General features: G+C 36.9%; 1 long non-coding RNA gene across 1 annotated transcript; it reads left to right on the plus strand.

Annotated features, from left to right (window-relative positions):
• Positions 1–469: 469 nt before the first annotated feature.
• LOC140171396 (uncharacterized) lies at positions 470–9,710 on the plus strand. Its single transcript, XR_011861591.1, has 3 exons — positions 470–1,155; positions 5,055–5,155; positions 6,729–9,710. It is a non-coding gene; the product is annotated as an uncharacterized lncRNA (long non-coding RNA).
• The last annotated feature ends 245 nt before the right edge of the window (positions 9,711–9,955 follow it).

The raw sequence follows: 9,955 nt of genomic DNA on the forward strand, positions 1-9,955 counted from the left end.
GACCTGTAACTGCCCATCCCTAACCATGGCAGTAGGTGAAGCCACGTATCCAAGGTGATTTTGGTCGGGTGGTCGGACGCGGAGAAATAAGCGTTCATGTCTGGAACGAAAAACGCGATCGTTTGCGTGATTGTTGCGCCGTTATCGCCCGCGTCAAACGCAACATGTTCTGTAGACGCGAACATGTCTGCTTGTTTGCGTCCGGGGTTACGTCCTTGTCAAAATCGTTGCTAAGCAGTGTTGACTTCACTACGCAAACCAAAGTTATAGGTCTAGGTTCTTGTTTGTCTGGGGGATAACCCAACATGTGCGCCCTCGCTGTAGGGCTTCATATTTTGCTCAATAAGCATAGAGGGCGAAATTATATGCAATATAAAGCAGGGGGGGACGGAGGATTTCTTGATGACTGGCAACCCTTTATTTATTCCCTGGTCCTAATCGATAATCGTGATCAGATTTTGCCAGGCCGGTCTGGATCGGAAAAACTGCCGCCATTTTGTCGTCGGAAAACACAGTTTTTAAATTCCAAAAAAAGTCAACATTGCCTGATGTTCATGACTTAAAACTTCGTATATGTAAAGATTTTCGGACATAGATCAAAATGGGCACACCGCAACTCTTTGATTTTGAGAGATTTTGCCCATAAAAGGTCGTCAAATCACTGCAGAAAGCGAACCGGCAACTGACAATTTTCGTATACAATTCAATGACATGCAAGTACATGACTGTCGAGCTCACATGTAAAACATTGTTATTGGCAATCATTGCGTGAATTGCAATGGCGACTTTACGGTTTACGCCGGGGGTTTACGTTTACGTCATACTCAGCAGGATCCTTTCAGGACGTAATGCCGGCCAAGGGTGCAGAAAGGTACCCATTATTTATGCCATGCATGCATGGATTGTGTGTATAGTTAGTTGAGATAACTGCAAGAGTTCCAGATACTCATGACTGATCATGCTAATCAGACATGTCACTTTGTCAGAAGAAGACCAGGAAGAAGACTCTACGGCATGATCCCCGGCCATTCCAGGATGCCGATCGATGGCTGCATTTGAAATGGCTTAAAAATCAGCATGGACATGGCCATCATGAGACATGATCATGGCGGCATGGGCTGATCATGATGACAGTACTTCTGACATGAATGTTCGGTAAGTAAAGTAGCTATACAATGAATAATATACCTATAGTCAGATAGTAGGAATTCCAATTGAATGAACATAGCTTTCAACAGCTGCACTCGATCCAACCGCGATCGTATATCGCGTATTTGAAACTACAACGTGAACGCACGAACTTGGATACAATGCTAACCAATCACGAGTGGGTTGGTATGGTTGGATATAGTGGGATTCCGTCATTCGACTAAAGGGCTATTTCATTATAAATGACAACATTGAGTCCCAAAAGGGGTCAAAATTCAAACTCATTTATTTCATGCAAATTCATTATCATTTCAAAGTTCAGATGGTGTGTCAATAATTCTCAAAATATTAGAGCGTCAAACCCTCAGGAACCATTAAAAAAATTAAATTGACTTTTTGCTGTGTAAAACATAGCTGCCGTGTGGAGGGGACATTTTTTAAACAATTTAATACACAACTTTGAAAGAGTATATGTAACCAACATTGGGTTCATACTTATTCATATTTAGTCTGTAATAATTGTTGTATGTTCCTTTACACTTCAGTGTCTTAAATATGCCAGTTTCAATATAAAACAATTAGTAAATTGATACTAATCCAGATAAATGGTGCAAAATTACTACATATTTTTAAGGATAAACTTTATCTTCACATGAAAAATTCATGAAATAGTCATTTTGTCCTGCCCAATAGCTACACTGATGCATAAGTGAGTATTCTGCGTCAATCTGTTGTACTAGTCATGGAAAACCTAAAATAAAAGACCCCTCCTGTGTCATTTGTTCTGGATAGGACACATTTTTTAACACATAATAAAGCCATTTTGATAATCTATGATAAAGCATACTTTAACTTTAGAAATAGCTGCATCAATATTATTGCATAAAAGATCCCCAGCATTTAAAATCCACTACAAACAGGGTTAATATTCTGGTTAAATTAGGAATATTGCAATTTTTAGCTAACCAAGTTCAATGCAGAATAATATCATATGTGTTCTCAACAACTGGACAATAATTTGAACACTAAAGTGGTTTGTAAGCATAATTTGCAATAAAATGCAAAAATTTCTAGTAGGTTTGGCTCTTTGAAATTTTTATTTTTAGTTTGTTTACCAATTCATGGAAATGACATAATTGAACGGGAGAGGACATTTGATAAATTGCAAACAGAATCGTGGATACAGGCTTGCAAAATGCAACAAATACCAAATCATGTGCCACCTTGGTAGAAGGAAGACCACTCTTCCTCTACAAATTTCACATTCTATGATATAACCCTTCTTATTTCAACAATTAGTAATTAACTTCAGTTCTGGAGAGGACAAATTTTAACGCGGAACTGTGGTATCAAGAACAAGTGGTCTACTGTATGTAAAATAAATGAATTCCTCAATCAGTGCCCTGTCCCATCAATTGGTAATATAACACAGATTATACAGGTAGGGTAAGGGTTTATATTTCCTCTTTAATGTTAACAAAAATGGAGGCATGAATTGAGAGGACACTCATTTTTTTTATTTAACGAAAATGCCAATTTTGCAAGAATCTACGAATTTTAACATTTTTGCACCAATTTTCACCATTCAACTTGCATGATGTTCCACACATATCATATTTTCATTGCAACAAGCACATTGCCATAGAATGTACCTAATTTTTCAAAGAATTAATTCAGAATACATGGGCAAAATGAAATGGGACTCCAAAATTGGGTTAAAATGTACCTTTTGGCAATTTTTTATACAAAAAATAGACAGAATTCTGTAAAAATGCTCATGTAGCTTGTAGTTTGTGGCATACTTAGAATTAAGTTAATAACACTGCATTATCACCCTAATTATATCAACCAGATATGATAAAAGCCATTTTTGTGAACGTGTCATTTATAATGAAATAGCCCTAAAATAAACCATGAAACGGAAGATTGCTTGCATGCTTGGCATGGGTACGCAACTACGCACGCACATGCGTTTGCAACTGTTTTATGGGTACAGTACACGGGCGCATGTGTTTGCAAGTGTTAATATGGGTACGCACACACGTGTGCATTTATTGGTATGCACACAAGTGTTAATAAACGCAATTGTTTATGGCACGCATACGCGCTTGCAAGTGTTTATGGCCGTACAGTACTAGTCTACGCATGTGACGCATACAGTTCAAATGAGAAGTCACTGCCTGCAGCCCATAAATCGTGGCTCTTGAGCCACAGTACATAGTGGTGTGTTGAAGACTGATTTGAACTAAAGTATTTCTCTAGCATGCCATAGCATGTTAGACTTGCCTTAACTTTGCTTTGCATTCGGCTAGCATATCGCTTGCAGTGAGTAGCACTAGCATAACAAGTTATGCGTATGCTGCTGGTACCAAGAATACTTGCGTATATGCGTACCTGCAAAGTGGAGTCACTTGTGTGTGCGTAGTCAACAAACACTTGCGCATGCACATGCGTACACAAAATGTGTGCTTACCCATATACCCATATTCACTTGCGCGCATATATCCGTAAACACTTGAGTGTAGGCCTATGTACCCATAAATACTTTAGTTTAGAGATTAATGACTGCATATCAGTTGTTTTGAGGGTATTGTGAAATATCTAAACATTGTGCTTTGGAACCGCGCCCCGAGGGATATTCCGAGGTCCAAAGCACAATTAATTAATGTTTAGATATTTCACAATACCCAAAAATAACTTATGCAAAGTCATTAACCTCATTCATAACCGCGTCACTTTTCACTTTTTAATTCAATTTACATCACATTTTCTTCTTTTAATTTGAAAACAGAACACAATTACTAGCTATGCATAAATATTGTATAATTGCAAGGGCACATACTCCATGAAGTATGCGCAGTGCTTCTGGACGCATTCATTTTTCTTATGGTCGAGGCATTTATATAAAATTTGTTTCTATTTTCCAACATCTTAATGACAATTTTGTTAGGCCCTTCGCACTTGATTATTAGTTTCCTGTTGTACAAGATTTTGAAAAAGGGACGAGGTGACTTTTAATTATTAATTATTAATTATCTTTTATTTTCTTTATTTAGTTTGAACTATTACAAGCAACCTTCAACTCATTTTGACTAGGGCGGGCATTTAATTATTTCACAACAATATTTGATTAATAAGTCAAGGAAGAGTTTATTCATCATTATTGTTGATATTATTAAAGTCAGAAAATGGCAAGTTGATGTAGTTGAAAGTTATTTTAAAGGATAAAATTAGAAATAAAAATAAAATAATTATTTATTTTGAGATTTTCAATTTTGGACGCGGGCGGTAAACAGGAAACTAATAATTAAGTGCGAAGGGCCTTATAAAATTACAAAAATCACAGGATTTTTATAATATTTTTTAGTTGTGTATGAAATAGGTTAAAATGCGTGCCGTATTTAATCACTTAATGCAATTGTAGGTTTACTGAGATGTTGATGGGTCTAATGCACTCCCCTTCGGGCTCATGCATTAGACGCATCAACATCTCAGTAATCAGTATGCATGCATTCTTTTGTACAATTTCACTCCCAACAAGTGATACGCGCTTATTAAGCTATAATTAGTCTATCTCTGAGGGAAGTGGGACGGTTGGGGCCCCCTAAAACCGGTTTAACCCACCAGAGTCTGGTCCTAAGTCCAGAGACCTCAGAGATTCCTGCTTCGTGGACACAACGTCCGTGTTGTGTATTGTGTGACTGGCGCACCCTAATGTGAATTTACGCAAGTGTGAGTTGGGATTTCTTCAGACACATGTCATGACATCAATATAGGCCTAACATAGGTGCTGACTCTGGTCTACTCAACGACTATTAAAATTGGGCTAGGACTAAAAAGGTTTTTGTTTTTTATATGATTTTTAGCTTGACCTGAAGTCATGTTTCTTGTACTTTTGCCAACAGCTAGGTTAGTGTGAACTATTGCAGAATGCAGCAACTAGCCACATGCCACAGTTGTGAGGAGAATGGGATTTTACAGAGTGAACAAATAGCACAAAGACCTGGTATGTACAACTATAGAAAAATTATCAAATTCGTGGACATCGTGGAACATTCAACTACGCTTGTTACACCACGACTCTACGCGTCCATATTAGCGAGGCTATCTGCGTACAACTGCTTACTACGCACAGCCACGCAAAGAGTATGTTCCACGATGTCCACGAATTTGATAATTTTTCTATATAGTATAAGTTTGTAATTTGTACCGTAATTTGATTTAAGGACTTACTGGGCATTTGTTAATACTGTGATTTCATCTAATAAATAAATGGAAGATGCAACAACATGTTTATTTTGACAAAACAGCATTTTTACCCCCCCTCAATTTGGAAAAGTCACTAGAATCCCAATTTACAATGCTTTTTTTTTTGGTTAAAAAGGTCCAACTTTTGGTTCACTTCCCCTGGAAAAAAGGTCCACTTTTTCCAAATCCACAACCCCCCCCCCCCCACAAAAATTCTGCGTACTGGCCTGTAACAAACAATTTGGCATGTAAACAGGAAGTATAGGGTTCTGATTGCTAATTGAAGTATGTCATCATCAATTCGGCACCATCAATTCGGCACCTCATTCGATTGATGAACAAGCGGTGTAGCATTGTATGATGTGGACAGCCCGTCCACATCACCTAGTTCCTTTTACCAGATTTTACGTGATGATCAGTACAAGTGGTTGGCTAGTGCGAAAGCCGCAAAATACTGCAACATACAGCAAACAAACAGCAGTAATAGAAATGTTGTTGTGTGCTCTCCATGTGACAATATTGTTTAGCTTTTAAAACATTCTTGTAAGCTTAGGCACTGAATCTGAATCACAAACACTTGTAAAGGGGGGGGGGCGATGCAAAACAATTTCATCACGAAAATTTTTCGGGCCCTCCCCCCTTTACAGACCTCAAAAATTTCAGGCCCCCCCCTTTATGACATGAAAATTATGAGTCAACCCCATAGAAAAGCATATAAACTAAATTTTTCCAGGAAAATTTGGTCATTTTTTTCAGCCCCCCCCCCCCTAGGAGGTTCAAAAATTTTCAGGGCCCCCCTTTTTGCATCAGGCTGCCCCTTAACAAGTGTTTGTGAATGGTCCCTTACTGTTGCAATGGGCTATTCCAGTTGATGATAATTACAGGCACTGGAATGAAATAGCAATTTTCTTTGTTTTACCGCATTTGTTGGCTCGAAGTTAAAAGGGGATATGTGATCAGTGAAATGTATGGGAGCAAATAAGAATCTACATGTATGATTGAAATTGCGCATTATTCAGGGGTGTGAGAGTTCAGATTAAAATCTGAATTCAGACTTCTTGATCTTGATTTTATTTCTTTTTCTGCACTTCCTCGGTACAAAACTATAGGAGCTTTCCAAATTTCAGAATTTTGAGACTCTTTTATCTGTGGTCACTCACACCCCTGATTATTACTTTAATCTTCCACGAGGCACACAAGGAGTGTGAATTTCAAATAGGGTTACCTGAATTGGTGACCTAGATATCTTCCATAGGGGTGTATGGATTTCAACTGGAATAGCCAAATATTACAAGTATCACATTATTGTCTTTAATTATTTCATTTTACAGAATATGAACATGCACGTCTGGAAGAAACTGGCCTACAGCAACAAACAAAAACCAGAGACGGATGGCCCGGAAAAATTGTGCCCCCCCCCCTCCAGCATCATCTACTCCTGGCAATTGGATATCGTACCAGAGTGGAAGTCACCTATGACATTAGTTGCCCAAGATCAAATCAACCCACAACGCTGATCTACAATAAAATCAGTATAAAGATTATGGTTCTCTTTCCTAAACATTAAACTTCGTTTGTTTTGAATGGGAAGGAGCACTGCTAAAAAGACTTGTAACAAGTCGAGTCATTGGAGTTGAGTTGAGTTGGATTCGACTCGACTCCAAATGACTTGCCTCAAGACTTCAATGATTTCACTCAAGACTCTGGTGACTCGGACTTGACTCTAAGACCATTTGACCCGACTCAGGGGCGGATCCAGGAATTTTCAATAGAGGGAGCTAGAGCCAAGTCAAGCGCCGCTCTGCAAAAATACATGAAGTCCGCCCTGACCCAACTTGTATAATGTAAAATTATTTCCACATCTATAAATACATGGTTTTAATGGTTTCTTGAGCTATTATGTACACTTATTAGGGCACTACACTGGTAGTACTGTGATGCATGTATACGTACACGTACCATTAGAGGTGTGTGTTCACAAATCAGTGAAAAACTGAGTGGTGGGCTCTGCCACAGTGCCACCCACCACCCCACACTGTAGCTACATCCCTACATATATTCAATATTGTTAATGAAAAAATTGCATCTATATATCTTGATGTAATAGTTGGGGGGAAATACATTATTTTGTACAATTTTGACCCAAAAAGTTAATTTTACAATGGTAAATTATGGAAAAACTAAATTAAAGATGTTTGAAGTAAAAAGTATACCTGTATTGATATGAATGTGTACATCAAAGAAGTCAATTGTAGCAACTTTCTGAAACCAAATGTTTTAGACCTATGACCTCTTGAAAATCAAAGGTCGGCATAAAATGCTTGTTTTGGGCTGTAAATTGCCAGTGCATTTTTTGGGTGAAAATTGCTAAAAATTTGTTTTGTTGCTATAGGCCTACAATTTATACAACAGCTCTAACTACAATTGATGTTCTTGATGTTAAAAATGGTACCACAATTTCAGGATATTTGGAGAAGTCACAGGTTGTTCAGCTACCATAGCAACCCGGGATAGCAACCATGTTTCCCACCATTTTTCAGTTGATTTTTGATGACAAAACTGCCCAAAACGATTTTATGTTGACATTTGATTTTCAAGAGGTCTTAGGTCAAAAACCTTTGGTTTCAGGAAGTTGCCATTATTGACTTTTTTGATGTACAGTAACACATTCATACCAGTGTATTGGTATACTTTTTATTTCAAATATCTTTAAAAAAAATTAAATTTCATTTTTTTGGTCAAAATTATGCAAACTCATCAAAATAATGCATTTCTCCCAAAATGTTGCATCAAGATATAACGATGCATTTTTTTGTTAACAAATATTGAATACACGTGCGACATGTATGCTCCATAACAAATATGAATATATATTTACTTTCAAAGTGACATTTTTGGTTTAAAAAAAGCTAACAAATTCACAAACTGCATTTTTCAACCCAAATATCTCAGCTCATTTGGAAATGCCAGCCGGGTTAAACAGAAGGATGAGTCTCTAAGTCAACAAAAAAAGAAAACCCTGTTCTACGGGCTGACCGACCCAGATTTTGAACAAATTGGGGAAAAAAATTTTCTTGTACAAAAACTACAAATGAATGCTGACCCAAATTTCGGAAATTTCAGGAACAAAAATGTTTTTTGTTTTTTTTGTATTTTCTCAAATTGCAAATTATTTAAAAGAGTTTGGGGATTTTTTGGGTCATTTCCAAAAAAAAAAAAAAAAAAAAAAACAGACCGACCGACCCTACTTGAAAGGTCTGTTCGCCCGTAGAACAGGGTTTCTTTTTTTCGTCGCCTAATGGTTAATTCTAACCTGGCTGGCACCTTTGTCTAAAAATAATGTACAAAATATGTGGCCTCTCTACTAATTATCATGGTTGTTTTGTACATTTAGTTGTTGTTTGTATTCTTGTTATAGGTTGAGTTTTTGAAGTGTCAACTGTGCGGTGTAGGTCATAGCTTTTTTGGACCTGAAGTTGGCTCTGACTCAAATATAAATGGACTGGGCTCGGCTCAGACTTGAATGAAGTGGACTCGGGTACAAGTCTGATAATTATGTAGTAGCAATAATTAAAATTAAACCTGTAAGTTGATGTGGTTGTGAAATGTTTTCAAAATGAAAATACATTGTATAAATGTTTGTAATGTACCATTTATAGTGCCTTATGTCAATTTTTGTTGTTGAAAAGTCCAAGTTTGGAAAATATGCATTTCAGCACAAAGTCTATGCCTTCACTAAATATGTTATGATTCTTCTCAATTTTCAGACCAAAAGACTTGTCTCAACCTCAAGAATACTCAAGACTCAAGTTTAGTGACTCAACTACAAGTCTGTTGCAAAACAAACAGCAAAAACAGCTATTTACAAAATGTTGGAAGGCAAATCCAAGTGTATAAATAAAAACAAAAAACTTACAACTTCATATTAAGACAATGGTGGTGTAAGGTGTTCCTCAAGGCAATGTCATTGGTCCTGTTCATTCCATTTTACGGCAAGATTAGTGATCAATGATGATGCCTTGGATGTTCTAACTCTACAGAAGTTTGGACGTAACGTTGATGATTTGACCATTGGTGAGAACAGGGCCCACACGACAGGCTCTATCAAAATGTGGTACCCGTCAATTTGGATATTTATCGAACAGCCTGCCTTTTCCAAATGCAACTTTGGAAACTCTTGAAATGTCCAGAATGTATAGTTTATGACTTTTTATGGCAGTTAATTTTCAAATTATTTGGATCTCAAGTTAAATGTTGATGTGTCAGACTCATCCATAAACTGATGGTACCAATCATTTGATACACACAAACCAATCTGCCATGTATTGTATCTCGACTGATAAAAAACAGATGGGAGACTGAAACGAGTCAAGTGTCAGGCTTTCCAATAAAATTTTGCATTTTTATCTGACATTTCAATTTTTTTCAATTTTCGGTCTGTAAGAATAATTAGTTCGAATCTGGTTTTATCATTATTAAAATTTTTCTAGTGTACATACAATAATAAAATATGTTATACTTGATATTGTCATAAATATTGAAATTTGTAAAAATCATG

Source organism: Amphiura filiformis, chromosome 15 (assembly GCF_039555335.1).
Source record: "Amphiura filiformis chromosome 15, Afil_fr2py, whole genome shotgun sequence".
Lineage (NCBI taxonomy): Eukaryota > Metazoa > Echinodermata > Ophiuroidea > Amphilepidida > Amphiuridae > Amphiura > Amphiura filiformis.